Raw genomic sequence first — 16,025 nt, 5'->3', positions numbered from 1 at the left:
CACCTCGCGCACGGAGGGGCGGTGCCTCCCCGCCCGCCGCGGCCGCCGATTGGCTAGGGAGGGACGAGGGGGCGGGGCGCGGCCTCGGGTTTACGCCGGGCCCGCCGCAGGGGAAAACTACACGTCCCGGCACGCACCGCGCGCGGCGCGCGGGCCCAGGCTTTAAAACCGAGAGGCGCTGTGTGTGAGGAAATGGTGTTCTTCCGCCCGCGCGAAAAAAGTAGTCCCGGTGTGTAGTTTGATCTCCTGCTTCTAGGCGATGGAAAGGGGAGAGAAAGGGAGAGGAAGAGGAAGCGCTGCTGGGGCCGGCCCGCGTGCTCCCAGCCCGGGCTCTCCTCGGGGCTTCTCTGGGCGGCGGTGCGGTGAGGGGCGGAGAGATCCGTGCGGGTGGGGGCGCGGTGAGGCGGCCCTGTGAGGGAGGCGGCGGCGGCGGCGCGGGGCGAGGGGACGCGCTGTGCTGGGCCGGGCCCCGCAGGTCAGTGCGGAGGGCCGCGGGCCTGCTCGGTTCTCTCCCCGCCTGGGGCGGCCCGGAGCGCAGCGGTGGGCTGGGGTTGGCGTGCCGGGATCGGGCTTCCCGTGCCGGCCTTCCCGTGGCTTCGGGCCTGCGGAGCGCTGCGGCTCGCGTGGGGCTGAGCGCTCGGCGCGTGTCTTCCTCCTTATCGCCTTCGCGTCTTCTCTCGGGGTGATAAAAGGTGGAGATAACCCGCGGCTCCTTCTTTCTCCTTATTCGTTCTTTTATTACGTTCCCTCAGTAGTCTCTTACCAAGTAGGGTGCTCGTCCCAGCTCGGCCCCTGCGTTCCCTGCCCTCCAGTTCGGTCAAAATAGAGAAACTGCAGTGTGTGATTTAACCCCACTGCTCCCATTGCAAATTTAGTGGTTTGTTTTTTTTTTTTTGACTGCTTGTGGTGGGGTGCATAGAGACCAACCTGACAGGTGCCCATTCTGTGACTGAGGAGAGCGAACCCCATTTCTAGAGGAATGCTTCTTTAGCACCTGAGAACAAGGTTTGGTTCTCCGCTGCGTATCTGACTGTTAAAAGGTGACTAACACAAATTCTTGCACTTGGCAACGCAGCAGCCGAGCGGAGAGAGTTTCTTACTGTCTTCCATCTTCTGTTCTTGCAGGACACCTCCCCTCGGCAAGCAGAGCTGTGTCTGATGGCAAGGGCTGCCCAGATTGCTGAGGAGGCGTGCTGACCTCCCCAGCGCTCCCGGACTTCTGAGGGAAAGCAGCGAGGGTGAGCTGAGTTCTTGCTCCCTACCCACGTGGCAGGGTTCTTCCTGGTGTCAGAGTGTGGGGATCCAGGCAGTTGCAAGCTATGCTCAGGTTAACTTTGTAAGCTTTCTCTGTTGGTGCGTCTGCTCACAATGTATTTATACAGGGTCACTTAGTATCAAGGTGTGCCCACTGCCGTCTGCAAGCTCAGCTTTCCATTTTAAGCACTTCCTAATCAAACTCTAGTTTACCGGGGAACAGTTCTGGAACAAGATTTTCTCAGGCTTGCCACAGGCTGGCCCGAACGTTGCAAACAAGTGGAGTGCGTGTTTCATTAAAGCAAGCTGATACGAGTTCCTGAATTCTTGCTGCCCCTCCTGCCCTCCCCAGGCTGTGGCTGGAGGAACTTTAGCCCCCCAACCTGAAGCGTGCATGGAACCATGCTGGTTTTTGTAGCATTGTGGCATGTGTTATGGGACACACGCTTGTGATTACAGCAGTGGAGACACTCCTCTGATCATCACCTCTGAGGGGGAAGGGTAGCACAAGGGAGCACCTATGTGCTTGTTTGAGAAGAGTAGGTGAATTAAGCTTTTTCCTTTGGGTTAGTTCTTGTACCCTAATAAAACGCCCCTCCAATTTCTGATTGAAATGGCTTTGGAAATCTTCCAAAATTAGTTTTTTTTTTTCCTCTGCGTTCCTTTTCTTTGTTTTACTTCCATGATTTCCCCTAGAAACAGAGGGGTATTATTTCCTGTGCTGATGGAAACGGTTAAACATTTTAAGAGTTGAATAGTGGTGGATGAAAACCCTGTGGCTCTAAGTGTTCGCTTGGTGTGAATTTACTAAGAGCAATTTGTTTTCAGAAATGTCTTTTTTTCTTTAATTCTTAAAGCCAGTGGAGTTATGAAAGCAGCTAAGGCTGTGTCTGATAATAGTCCTGTAGAGAGTTTGGAGGGCAAAGCAGCTGGAACTTATTTATACATTGTCGTGTATTGTCAGTGTTGCTACCTGTGAGATAGGTTTGGTGGCAAGAAACTAAAAACAGACCAGCCCTGTAATAATTTCTTCTGTAATAGTGTGATTGTTGGGGTGTATCTGTTTGTTAATGGTCTTTTTTATAAGGATTAACTTGCATACCTGAAAAGAGGAGCTTGCAGTGTTAGTTCCTGACTTGTAGGGACAACCCTGAGGTGGGCGTTCTGTTTCTGAAGGGTGCTTATGAATGCTTTGATACCAGCAACTTTTGGGGAGCTGCAGCGAGAGCTGGGTTGGAATGCCTTTGTCTGAAGCCTTCACTCAGGTTATGAGACGGGAGTGGTTGGAAGTTAGGAGACAGCAAAAGGAGTGGAATGACTGAATGCTCAGTTCTGGATGTTATTAGAAAATCTTCCTGATTCCTTGGCCTTACTTCCCCAAATGCTGATGCACTTTGAGTAGAGCTTGTCTTTCAGAAATGATGGTAAGAGCGTTCCTATTAAAGAAACTTAGTCTGTAAAAAATGGTAAGTGGAAGAAGCATTGTCTTCAAACAGGCTTATTAAAGATTTTCATCACAGGAACAAATGGTTCTGCTCTTCTTTGCAGGAGACTATGGCAGTAGCTGACTTTGGCTGAGTGATTTCAGGTTTTTAAGCCAGGCAGTTTACAGAACAAATAACAAAAAGAAATGTTTTAACGCTTCACTGTTTCTGAGATCCTTGTGACTTGGGTTGTTCATACTCTTTTTTTGTAGGTACATGGGAACCTGAGGGTTGGGGATGTTCCTTTCTGTTATTATGTGATAAGTAATGAGGTGGGCAGCTGGCACCCTTAACCTGTAGTTCACAAATTGCTATAGTGTGACAATTAGGATTGCTCCAGTCAAAAGGCTGAGTGATGTGAAGTTATGTTACCACTGACAACAATGTGTGAAGCACATTCTCGAGAGGATGAGGATAGTGAAAGCATCAGTTGTTAACTGAACTCAAGTGACTTAGGACTGATGGAATTTGTTTCTGACTTGTTCCATTTTTTAATCCTCTAGCTCTGAATACAGCTTTCTTGGCAGTTTAGGGTGTTACTGTGTAAAGATCTCTCGTTCCATTGGTGTGTTCAACTCTGAAAAAGAAAGTTCGTATCTTTAATTATTCTGCGGTATCTGAGGGATTGTTTGTGGCCAAAGGAAAGGTGTGACAATGTATTATTAATCACCTTTCAAAATAAGTCATCTACAATATTTGCTGGGACTTCAAACAGGTGGTGGTGTGTCTGGTGTGGGCTTCGTGTCACTCTGAAGGAGCCGGAGCCAGTGAGTCTTAGCTGCTGGAGCTCTCTAGTGCTAGGACTCGTGCAGGCTTTGACAAGCTACTTCAAACAGCTTAGGAGATAAAAGTTATTTTATCTAGGCGCTGAACTGGGGCAGGAATTTGTTCAAGCTGAAAACCAAACATTTGCATGAACACAGAACTGAGTGTGGCTGGGTGTGATGAGGAGTTGTAAGGCAGAGATTGGTAAGGCCCATGGTTTAATGAACGTAAAGCTGTGCAAGGTACTAGATAGGAAGGAGTACTTGACCTTAGGTGCTCTGGGTCAGTACTGACATGATAAACAGTTGCTAAAAGTCCAGTTTGATTATCCTGATGCCTCATCTGCTGCACAGTCAGATAGACAACCTCGCTGTCAGGAAGGAATTCATCCATTGAGTAGCACTGAGTTGTGGTTGCTTTGGCCACCTCAAGCAGCTTGCTGCACTTCTGTGCACTGCTTCTGGTTTGAGAGAAGGCTGTGCGGTTTGCAGGCGGTATAGGACAGTTCCCCTAGGTTCTGCTAGCTGTGATGTGAAGTGAAACTGCACAGGATAATTAGCTACTCAATGAAACAGTTACCTGGCTTGTCCCCTGCACGTGGTAGCTGTCCCAGCAAGTGCTGGGTATGAGGGAGATATGTAACATATAAATGGTGGTCAAGAGAGTTGAATTAGCTCTGTCCTGTGGTTCCTCTTACTTCGGATAAGTCGCATGAAATTAGCTATGTTTTTGTGAATGTCTTTGTTGTTCAGAGAAGAAACAAATAATTTATCCTGGAATTTCCTTGGCTGCTGTTTCAATGCAGCCAATGTTTTAGGCTGTACATAAGATAGCATGATGATTTCTAGCCCTGGTGTGGTGTTTGCGGAAAACAAGACGTGAGCGGATGTTCTGTAAGAAGTAACTGGCTGTTCCATTTGTGAATGGTGAAGTAATTTACAGTACAGTACAATAATTACAGGTGAAGTAATGATCTCACGGTTGTGACTCTGGGGCTGCCATTATTTGTTGCTCAAAAGCTGAATTTCTGATTGAGTGACACCAAGAGTATCCCGCACTAGTGCTCAGAAGACATGATGTCTGGCATCATGATAGGGAAAGTCAAGTGTCAGTCTCCATAGTTGGAAGAGCAGAGGAGAGAGCTGTGACAAAACAAGTTCTGGTAGTAGTATGAGACTATACAACAGAAAAAACAGATCAGCATCAAGCCAAGTATTGGAAACAGTAAACTGTGAATCTTCTTTCACACTTAACTTTGGAGTTTGCTAACATTGAATTTCTGCTAAGAAGGCGGGTGGGGGAAGTGTTCCTAGTATGGGATAAATGGTGCACCAAGGTAGGAGGAAGTTTGTATATTAAGTATGTTTTTGTGGTGTTTTTTAATAATATTACAAACCTTTCTCCTCTTCTACTTCTCCACAGCTTACCTTCCTTTAAGAACATGCTTCTTCTTCCCTGTATTTATTTTCACACATCCAGGGCATTGACAAAGACATCTTCTGTTACCTAAAGGATGAAAATTCAGAATTCAGGAGTTAATCTGGGAAGATATTCCATGTAAAACTACCACTGCATTGAATACACAAGTGTCTCGCTAGAATATCTCTTAAGTCAAATTATATGGGATTCCTGGAGTGAATGAATGTATCTTTGGAGTCTTGAACTATGTAGGCATTTCTAAATGCTCTTAAGTTCTCCTGCAGGGTGAATATCATAGTGAGCAAGTTCTGCATTGGTTCTTGCTTCTTGGATCTCCATATTTGTGATCATCTCAACAAAGGAGGGCTCTTAAGTGGATCTGGAGGTCTGTGATTCAAAATAGTTAACCTGGGAAAAGCTTGGCAAGCTCAGTGGAGGTGGTGGAGCACTAGCTATCATGTACTCACTTTTTCTGGTGCCAGGGCAAGATCAAATAACAGCTGTGGAAGTGATGTTCTTCATCTGTGCCTGGCTAGCAGTGTAGTTATCTAAAAGCGTGGCATAGTGGGTTCTTCTCAGCCCTGACATCTAGCCTGTTACTGTGGCAGGTAGCTGCATGAAAGGCTGCTGGAGCAGGCTGCTGGCTCAGGCTGTCTTTGCTGCAGTGTGCTTTAGCTGGGATTGTGCGTCTTACACTGTGGGTGAAATGGAACTGAGACAACCAGTATTTGCCTTAATCCTCACTGTTTCAATGCATGGGAATGAATTTGTCTTTAACTCCTCTTCTGCTCAGTTTAATTAAGATAGAAAAGTAAATATTCTGCAACTCATATAAGATATGAAGAAGCAATATCATAAATATCCCTTGTTAGAAAAATAATCAGAATCTGTGGAATTACGAGTTCTCTATTTCCAGAGTCATGGGAAAGAATCTCATCTTTCATTAGCAGAATAAATGTTTAGCTTTAGATTGGAAGGACAAAAACCTGAAAATGTCAAGTCAGCTTATGAGATAATCCTAATTTTTTTCTGGTATTCATACTTCCTCCCACTTATGGCTATTTTAGGGCCCTCAGTTACTGGAATCTTTTCCAGCGTTCTTCATTTTTGACATCATTTGAATTGTAGGGGGAGAGAAGCTGAATCTCAGGCTGCAGAGTTACAGATATGTAGGTCAGTATTGGCTGTGCTACTTGCATCCTTCTTTCTCGTGCCAGCTGCTATGCTTACTTCGTGCTTTGCTCAGTGATTTCACCCGGTGTAAACTAAAAACATAAATCAACTCAAAACTATTGTTTCTTTAGCATGCTAACACACAGACATTGCCTAATGACCAGAGGTCTGAAGGTGATGTGACTGAAGCAGCTGGAACCTAACTAGGTTTAGGCTAATCTAGCCTGTGGCAGTGGAGGACTGTTGTTTGTTCCTTCTAGTGCTTGGCTTATCTTGAGCGGATGATCTCTTGAAAACTTCTCTTGATGTAATCTCAAAACTCTCAGTGACAGGCTGCTAGCAGAAAGAGTCCGGCTAGCAAGAACTGTTGGTGATTGGGGGTGGCTCGCTTTAATTCATGTGGGTGTTCACCGCTGGTAGAAATGGGAAGTTCCATGTGCATTCTTTCCTCTTCATTTTTATAAGCTCTGGTGTTTCAAGCCCTCTGAGTCCTTTCAGGTACATAGCTGAGATGGTGGAAGATACCCAGCTTCTGTTCTTTCCTGCTTCCTCTTCCACAGGGAAGAGTTATAGAACAGTTAGAACAACTTGATGAAAAGCCCAGACATGACCACAGCCAGGCAAGAAGGGAACAAGCCACTGCAGTTCAGTAGCCTTGTACCCTGCCCTTAAATATGATTTGTATCCAAATACGCAAGGGTTCAGAATAGGGCCTGAAATTTGTGTTCTGGTGAAATTAAATCTTGGAGCAGAAGTCATGTACTTTAAGCTCTGAATACAGGAAAAATGGAAGGGAGAAGAAAAGCTTCTGAATCGTTAGTTTGTGATTCCCGGATTTTTAAATGCCAGTTTGAAGTCCTAAATAGAGCCTGATTTATTCTGCTTTCTGGAATGTGATGTTTTTGGACAAAATGGCATCAATATAAAATTTCTTTTAAGGTAAGTTACTTGCGTGACCTCATTCCCAGTTAAAAGCAGCTTGCTTTCTGTCCCAAAGCCATTCCTCAGGAGGATTACTGAAAAGACATGTGTCAGAAGCATGTAGAAAACAACTGCTTACAAGAAACTTTCCAGCATTCTCCTGAAGTTTGTTCCTGTACTGCTGTTATTTGGAAGAGTGCTGTGTGTATTGATATGCAAATAAGTGCACAGAAGGGGTTTACATTTTCATATTGATGAGTGGGAAGACAGAAGAGATTGGAAGTTTCTTGCACTTCTATGCATTCAAAAAGACAAATTTTCAGCTTTTATCGCAGAGTCTTATTATAGACTTCTGAGAATTACGTATGCGGAACCCTGTTCTCTTCATAGATGTGAAAGTGTTTAATCTCTACTCTGAGGTCAGTAACATTTGTCAGATAAGTGTCTATAATTGAGTTCTTATAGAGGCATTTAAATAGTGCCTTTTAAAATGTAGAAATGTAGTACTCTGTAGCTGTGTCACGTTGTTCTTTCCTTCCAGCTTGTGTGACTGCCAAGAGGGCACTGCGCAGCGGTGAGCAGGAAGGGTTGTGGTAACACAGCCTTGCAGTAGTACGTTATCTGAAGGCTGCTGTGGAAAAGGTATGCTAGTTGTCACAGGCAAATGTGTTTTACTTAGTGAGTCGAGAGGTTTCAAGAGGAAATGTATCAGTCATACCTATGGTTTTGAGAATTGGAATGTGTCTGCTTCTGAACTTGCTCAGTAGCATCTCAGCAGTTCAGCTGCATTTGTATGATGTTGTAATTGAAAATAAAGAAATTTGAGCAATTAAAGGTTTTTGCAAATCAGAGTAACGAGTTCTCTGGCATTTACTTCTGTTTCTACTGCTAAATAGCTTAATGTTTAAAAGATAAATGAGGCACCCGAGTAATCATCCCAAGTAAGCCAGACAGTACATCAGCAAAAGCTGACAAGGAATTAGGCAATTGCTCTTTGAAGAAACAGAGGAAGAATGGCAAATCAGTGAAACAGTTGACAAATCAGTTGCTTTTTGGATGGTGAATGTATAGGAGGTGTTGCCACTGTTTTGTGTTCAGTGCAGTGGCAAACCATGATTTGTAACTAGTTTTGGCCAGGAATTTAGAGATTATGGGAGGCTTGTGGAAGCCCACCCAGAGATGATGCCATGTGCAACAGAGGTGATGGAGCTGAAAGAAGTTGTATAGAAGAGAGGAAGCAGAAAGGCTAACAGGATATGATGCTTAAAGCCATAGGGAGAAATTAAGGCGTCAGGCGGCAGTTCTTGTTGCAAAAATGATTTTAGTTGTTGTCTCAGCAATCACTAGCTGAAGCATTTTATTATTAAATAACCTCTTTGAGGTTACAGTGCAGCCGAGCAGGTCACTCCTGAAAGAACCAAGAAAGATGAAGATTCCATGGATTGATTGTTCCAGTGAGTTTTCACTAGCCACTGTCTCTGGTCTTGTCTGCACTGCTGTACTTGTAGGACAGAAGAAACAGTGGTTATTCACATAGGGCCTGTGCCTTGCTGTGAAGGTGGTTGCATGCTACCAGTGACGTGAGCTTCAGTTTGTGAGCCTTGATCTAGCTTTGGCCCAGAATGTCTCTTCAATTAGCAGAGACTCACAGAACTGCAGGGGTTGGAAGGGACCTCCAGAGATCACTGAGTCCAAGTGTGTTCAAGTTTTAGGCTATTGCTCCTTGTCCAATCACTGCACACCACCGAGAGGAGCCTGGCCGCATCCATTTGCCTCCCTTTTCAGATTTAAGCCCCTGTTGTCATGCACGTAACCCTGGTGTGAGGCTAGAAATGAAAACTTATATGCAGGAAAGAACTTGATGTTGGAGTATCTTGTTCTTGGCCCCTCAGTTGTCATCTCTATAATCTTGTAGAATTATATACAGTTCGTTGTGCTGTGTCCTCCATTTGAAGGACAGCGAGTACTGAACAAGTGGACTAATTAGCAGAGGTGCAAGCACAGCAACCCCGAGCTAATCTTTTCATTTGAAGGAAGAAAATTTCTTAAACATGGTACTGAATTAAACCTACTTGAAATCTCTGAAATTTGGATTCTCTATAGTGAGCTGAACGTATAAGTCCTGTCTGAAGTGGCAGCTTGCCATTATTTTCTACAGTGTGTTGGAAGGGTTTAAATTGGGGTAAGTACTTTTACTCAGAGTGGAGCCTAAGTGTGAGCTGAATGCGGTAGGGGAGGAAGGCAGCCTTTGTGTAGGGCAGTGTGATAGTGGAAGTCCAGCTGTAGCTTCCCCAGCTGGAGAGAAGATCCTGCCTTCCTTATTAAGGTGCTCTCCAGATTCATCTTGTGAATAGATGAATCAAGTGAACACTTGCTATAGTTGTATGCTTTCCATCTCTGGTACACTACCAGAAGAGTTGTTTAGTCAAGGCTGGGACAGATGTTCCATCATAGAATAAAGATCTCAGACTCCATCTCCTGGCTCCATGTATTGCTGATACTCTTCTCTATTCTTGTGGCCATTAGAAGGAATGTTTTCAGCTGCTTCTACATGCTGTTTTCTACTTATCATAGAGTCTCTCATAAGAGCAAGTCTTGGGGCTGGTGCTCTTCAACATCTTTATCAGTGACACAGACGATGGAATTGAGTGCACCCTCAGCAAGTTTGCAGATGACACCAAGCTGAGCGGTGCAGTCGATCCATTGGAGGGAAGGGAAGCCATCCAGAGGGACCTGGACAGGCTGGACAAGTGGGCCCATGTGAACCTAATGAGGTTCAACAAGGCCAAGTGCAAGGTGCTGCGCTTGCGCCAGGGCAATCCCAGGTATTGATACAGACTGGGGGAAGAACTCCTTGAGAGCAGCTCTGCAGAGAGGGACTTGGGGGTCCTGGTGGACGAGAAGCTGGACATGAGCCAGCAGTGTGCACTGGCAGCCTGGAAGGCCAACGATGTTCTGGGCTGCATTAAAAGAGAAGTGGCCAGCAGGGAGAAGGAGGGGACTGTCCCCCTCTGCTCAGCTCTTGTGAGGCCCCATTGGGAGTACTGCATCTAGGCCTGGGGGCCCCAGCACAAGAAAGGTGTGGAGCTCTTGGAATGAGTCCAGAGGAGGCCACCAAGATGATCAGAGACTGGAGCACCTCTCCTTTGAGGAAAGGTTGAGGGAACTGGGCTTGTTTAGCTTGGAGAAGAGAAGGCTCCGGGGAGACCTCACTGAGGCCTTCCAGTACTTGAAGGGAGTGTATAAGCAGGAGGGGGAACGATTGTTTACAAGGGTGGATAGTGATAGGACAAGGGGGAATGGTTTTAAGCTGAGACAGGGGAGATTTAGCTTAGATATTAGGAGGAAGTTTTTCACACAGAGGGTGGTGACGCACTGGAACAGGTTGCCCAAGGAGGTTGTGGATGCCCCGTCCCTGGAGGCATTCAAGGCCAGGCTGGACGTGGCTCTGGGCAGCCTGGTCTAGTGGTTGGCGACCCTGCCCACAGCTGGGGGGTTGAAACTGGATGATCTTTGAGGTCCTTTTCAACCCAGGCCATTCTGTGATTAACAAGCAGTGTTTATGGCTGCAGTGGCACAAAACCCATCAATGAGGATGGCGAATTTCCTGGTTTGCTTCTGTGTCGACCAGAAACTTTGAGCTGGGCAGTCTGCCCTGCTGGTCTGCGGACTCAATGCTTTTTTTTTTTTTTTTTTTGGTAGAGTATATTCGTTGTTCTAAGGATCAGAAGATTTTGCACATGAAGTCTTAACTCTGAGTGATAATAAGTTTAAAAAGAAGTGATCTTTGTGATCTTAAAAGCAAAACCAGGAAATGTAGCATAGGACATACTATTGCGTGAGCAGAAGACTCACAGCGGTAGACAGAAATTGCATTAGAACATGGTCTCATCCATAAAATATTTCTAGAGGTACTTTGAGTTTGGGCTTCTCTCATGCTGTTCCCTTTTTCTTCCTACGGAACTGGGTGGGGCCAGCCAACAAAGAAGTGTGGTGACTGACACACGGCTTGCTCATTTATGGTTTGCTGGGTGGATCTTAGCAAAACGGCTTGGAATCTACCGAATTTTCTTCTGTGGTTGAGGTATACGTTTATGTATAAAATGTGGGATTATTAGGTGAAATTAGAAAATGCTGCTGAGAAGCATTTTAAACAGGAGTTGGTGGTGAGCGAGACATGGGTACTTGAGCAGAGTATAATTTCAGTGGGAAGTAGACAAATGTTTGTGCTGCTTGCTTGTTAACTGCAACACTCCTACTGTCCAAAAATCCCATTTTTACAGGCTGAAATTTGGAAAAGCTTGGTTCCTTGGTACAGTTTCAAGTACTAAGCTTCCCCTTTTAGGTGTCATTTACATTCTGAAGCCCAAGGCCTAGGTATGTTGTGCTGTGGATGGGAGGTAACGCAGCGTTGCTCTGTTGTCTCCCAGGACTCACCCTGCACGCTGCAGCCTGGTTCTGAACGTTTGCTCACTGCTGCAGTTACTGGAGCTGTGGCAGAGTGGCCAGCCTGCTGGGAGAGCTGTGTGCTTGCTGGGGGAGAACGAGGGTACGTATCTGGGTATTTTGTTACTAAAAACCAAGCTCAGTTTAGATGCAGACTGAGCCTAAAGGATTCTTCTTGCCGGGATTACCATGGAGCGTTGGAATGCCATGTGCATGTTTTCTCTGCAGTTATACATAGCTGACCCTTTCTAGAGGTCAGGAAGCAGTTCCAGGGTGGGAATTTGCCCTTCTGGACAGCGGCTAAAGAGCAGGAAAGCCAAATTTCCATGACAGCAACAAATGTTTAGTTTCAGGAAGTCCGTAAGCCCAAATGTGATTGTTAAAGCTTTCATAAAAGTGTAATGCTTTCTACTTTTACAATTGCAATGTTGAAAATGCAGTGTCATGCTTTTTTTGGGATGCATGGGGAGGAGTGAAAATACAGCTGAGGGTGCTTTTTGGGAGTAGCTCTTTCTAAATGTGAAGGGAGTGCTGGTGGCTGGAAGGACAATTGTCTAACTGAACTGCAAAGCTCCTGAGCTAACGCTTAGGATTAAATGTGATGATGGATCTTCAGGTAGTCGCTGTGCTCGCTTCTAGCTGGCTGCAAAAGATAGCCAAGGAGAGGAAGTTCCCTCAATTAGCAGTACTGTGCCTGCACTTACTTTGGAAAATGTTTTGGTTCCACAAATCCAAAAAGACAAGAGGATTGCCTAATCTCATGTTTTCTACTGGTTTCCCTCTCTCTGTTTCTGTTCCACGCAATGAACTTCTAATTAGCAGGTTGTATGGAGGTGAGATCGCATGCTGTAGCCCTGCAATACATTTATTTTCTGCTCTCTCACTTTAATGCCCTCCAAAGCGGTGTGTTCCTGACCTTCTGTCGAGGATCTCGTCGGAGCTTTGGTTCTCACCTCTCCCTGCAGTAAGAACCGCTTCTTGTACATTGCGGTCAGGTTGTCACAACTACCTCTACGAGTCTGAAACAGGGCAACAACAGGCAGTGAAGGGGTAACCACAAGAAGAAATGGTGCACTGAGTGGTTTTTGTGGTGTCCACTATAAAAGGGTTATGGTTAGTAGCATTTTCGAGACTGTTTATGGAGTTGGGTTGTATTCTTAGCTTGTACAGATTTTGTATATGACCTTTAAAACAGCTGTGCTGCTTTAGCCATATATAGAGATGTTGGATAATATTTATTTTATCTTAGAGAAACCATATTTACTTAAATATATATAGAAACAAAACCATCAGAAGGGAATGTAAAAGCAGTATAGATCTTTGCTGTTTGTTAAATATGGTAAATACTCAAATCTGAATGCCAGATATTTTTCGGAACATTTAAAACTAAACATGAATTAGGAACCATTTAAGTGTAAGTGCTTGAGACTTTAGCTGTGGTACACGAGAACTCCACCCTCCTTTCTGTTTGGTCTACAGCCTATTTGAAAAGATTTCCATTCTCTTCGAAGACTAGCTGTATTGTGTACATAGATCAACTCTACCTTTCAGAGCTTGTGTGTGTTTCCTGCCTGCAATCCTTGTTTATAGCACCTGAGGAGCAGCAATGGAAGAGGGGAGTTGGAAGAGCAGTTTAAACTTATAGGTCTTAATCACATTTTTTCTGGATTCTCGTTTGCTCTTTGGCTCTGCTCTTCTCTTAGTCACTATTTTCCCTTGCCTTGTTTTGGCTTCTTGCATGTGATTTCAAAGAAATGATAGGCACAAAGAGGAGATTGTGGCATCAGCAAGGAAGGCAGTGGGTGGAAGAAGTTAGCGGCCATCTTCAGAGCAGTTTGTCCAGTCTACTGGCGATGGCCTGGGAGTCAGAGGAAGCGTTACAGATGTTTGTGTGCTGTTTTAAGCACTTGGTCTAGGACATTCAGGCATGTTGCTGACATGGCTTCTTTCTTTTCAATCCTACTTCAGCAGCAGAAGTGCTGTTGGTTCGTATGCCACAGGTGCACCAGAAACTCTCTGCCTGCCTCTCTACCTCCCAGACATCTCTCATGCTTGATTTGTTGCTTAGAACTGGAGAGCAGCCAGCCTGCTCCAGTAGGTCTGTGTTGTGGGTGGATATCTCCCTTGTTTTGCAGTCGTGATGCAGCGTGGCATCATTTCCTCTTGCCTTTAGAGGGTGAAGAAGAGAATAAGTAAAGCTTTTTCTAACTTGCCTGCGTTCTCTTGCTGATTGTTTTATAGGGCCACAGAAGTACGTGGGTTCTCACTTGATGTGAAAATTGGCGTGTGCTTTCTCCCTTGGTGGGAGGGGAACTGGGGTACGTGCTCAGTGGGAGCACGCAGTTAGTCTTCTTTGAGTTTCCCTACAGCCTTTTGTTGGTGTTCTGCCTCTAGTCTTTCCCTGTATGATTTCTTTACACGTTTCATCTTGTTAGGAAATCTTGCTAGGAGTGGTCACAGGAACAATCTGCACTTCCAGGAGAGAGGATGCTTTGCGGAGATGCTTTCTAAGGATGGTACTGTCCTTTCTATTTCTGTTCCTTTTCGTGCATCCAGGGAAGGCTAAGTGCTGTCTACTGATTTCTTCATAGTTGCTTGAACCTTGTATCTGTTCTTTTGTGCATGTTCTCCTTATTCCTTTTTCTGTCATAATCTGAGGTTTGTGCCATTTGCATTCTGCGATGCCAGTGGTGTGCTGTGTGGGAGCCATCCCAAACTGAAGACTCTTTAGAACAGCCTTGGCTGAAAAGAGGCTTTGGTGCGCTTCATACAGTATACACCCAAACTTTCATTTCTGATGCATGTTTATCCATTACTAGAGAGCTTTAAGAACAGATGAGAAAATCTAAGCCCCCTGGGCAGTCTATTCCCAATCTCCCCTGTTCTTGCTATTAGAAAAAATGGGCTGGTATCAGTTCTATTGGTCTTTTATAGGGAAAGAAGTAGCAGATCAGTGTGTGGGTATCCTTCTGTTCTGCACAACTAAAGCTAGCTTAAAAAAAAAACAAAAAAGATTTAAATCATATTTTAAAGCTCTTTTTGTTTTATGTTAGAATGGTTCAAGGCAACGGCGCACATAAGAAAAATGAGAACAGAAGTATGTGGAAATGGAGTCATTTTTCTCTGAAGATGAATCCTGTCTGAAATGGAGCAGAATCAGTTGTCTGTTTTGTGTGAGAATCATTTATTCTTCCCACACTTCATTTCCTCTAACCTTTGCCCCCGTGCCATATCAGCGCATGTAAAACATCCAGTTCCATGCTGTCGTTGTTGCTCTTGGGGTCAGACTGGATGCTTTTGTGTTGGGTCACGGAGCCTGTGGTGAGTCACTCTTTTAAGTATATACTCGATCTCTTATTGGTATATTCTCACATCTCAAGTATTCAACCCCATGTTCTGTAAAACGGTCAGTAATGACTTGTTGTGAGACATTCCAATCTGCGTTCCTCTGTGGCGGCAGCTACTTTCCACTCGGAGTGTAAGTGAGCTGGGAGTATTTGCTGTAATTTCCTGACAACTTCTGCAGTGAGAAAGGCTTTGAGAGAGCCCGAGTGGTAAAATTGCCTTTAAACAACTTCTCCATCACAGCAGGCATATCCACTCCTGAGTTCTTTTGTCTTCAATTTTGTAACTCGTGGCTTTGCTGGTCAGTCACAACCACTTCTCTCTGGCATTCAGAGTTATTTCCCATTTCATAACACTTATTTGATATTTTAAATTGTCATGGCCATATTCAAGCATTAAGTTATTGTTTCTTGCTTCGCTTATGTGATGCTGGTAAATGTTAAGAGCTGAGCAAACATCATGAAAAACTTCAGAGTCCATTCATTTACATTTTTTTAATAAACTGCTTTGCTCGTGGCACTTTTCTATTCACGTTCCACGTAGTGAAGTGATTGAGTCTTGCTGACATAAATGATCAGAGGAATTGAATATAAATTTTGAAGAGAAGTAACTGTTTCCTCACTGAATGGGGAAAACTAGCATGGGAAAACGACCAAGCCTTGGATGACATCCAGTCACTGTGGTTTCAGAGAAGTGTCGGTGCTTGAGACATGTTTTATGTGTCTGTTACATAGCTGTTCTTTTAATGGGGTATCTGTTTTGCCTTGTTAATATAAAAGTAGATATTCGCAGACATCACGTCAAGTGGAATATAACGTCAGCAGACCCTAGTGAAACTTTCAGGGGAAGGGAGAGCTGGACTACGTTGCCCACAGCACTGGGTGGAGACTCAGCAGATGCTCTTATAGACCTAACTCCAAAACCTGGGGCATCCTCGGTAGCGAAGCACTGGTTTTGCCTGGGGTAGTGAGTAATTACATTTTAAAAAAATCTCAAGTTTTATTCTGCTTGGAAATGGAATGGAACTCAGGAATTTTTTCTTGTAAATCTTTATTTTGGTCACTAGTGTGTTTTGTCTGTTTTTACTAGCAAGAAGGGAAAATAAATGCAGTGGGCTCTTCTCTGCGGCATGTGCTTTCTGTTCTGACAGAAAAGCTGGCTTGTGATTTTCCTGAAGCTGAAGACCTTTGTCTTATTAGACGTTTCCCCTACACTACT

At 44.7% G+C, this 16,025-nt stretch overlaps 1 protein-coding gene across 7 annotated transcripts in view; it reads left to right on the top strand.

Annotated features, from left to right (window-relative positions):
- HMG20A (high mobility group 20A) overlaps window positions 121-16,025 on the top strand; it is a 37,911-nt gene continuing 22,006 nt past the window's right edge. Inside the window, exons 1-3 of one of the 7 annotated variants that reach the window (XM_021407798.1) lie at window positions 121-229; window positions 1,126-1,238; window positions 11,447-11,565. The gene's annotated coding sequence lies outside the window, so the exon portion shown is untranslated. The other 6 variants (XM_021407793.1, XM_021407794.1, XM_021407795.1 and 3 more) reach the window with 6 other exon arrangements.

Source organism: Numida meleagris, chromosome 9, assembly GCF_002078875.1.
Source record: "Numida meleagris isolate 19003 breed g44 Domestic line chromosome 9, NumMel1.0, whole genome shotgun sequence".
Taxonomy (NCBI): domain Eukaryota; kingdom Metazoa; phylum Chordata; class Aves; order Galliformes; family Numididae; genus Numida; species Numida meleagris.
Note: the sequence above shows the minus strand (reverse complement) of the source record. Positions and strands in the feature narration are given on the sequence as shown.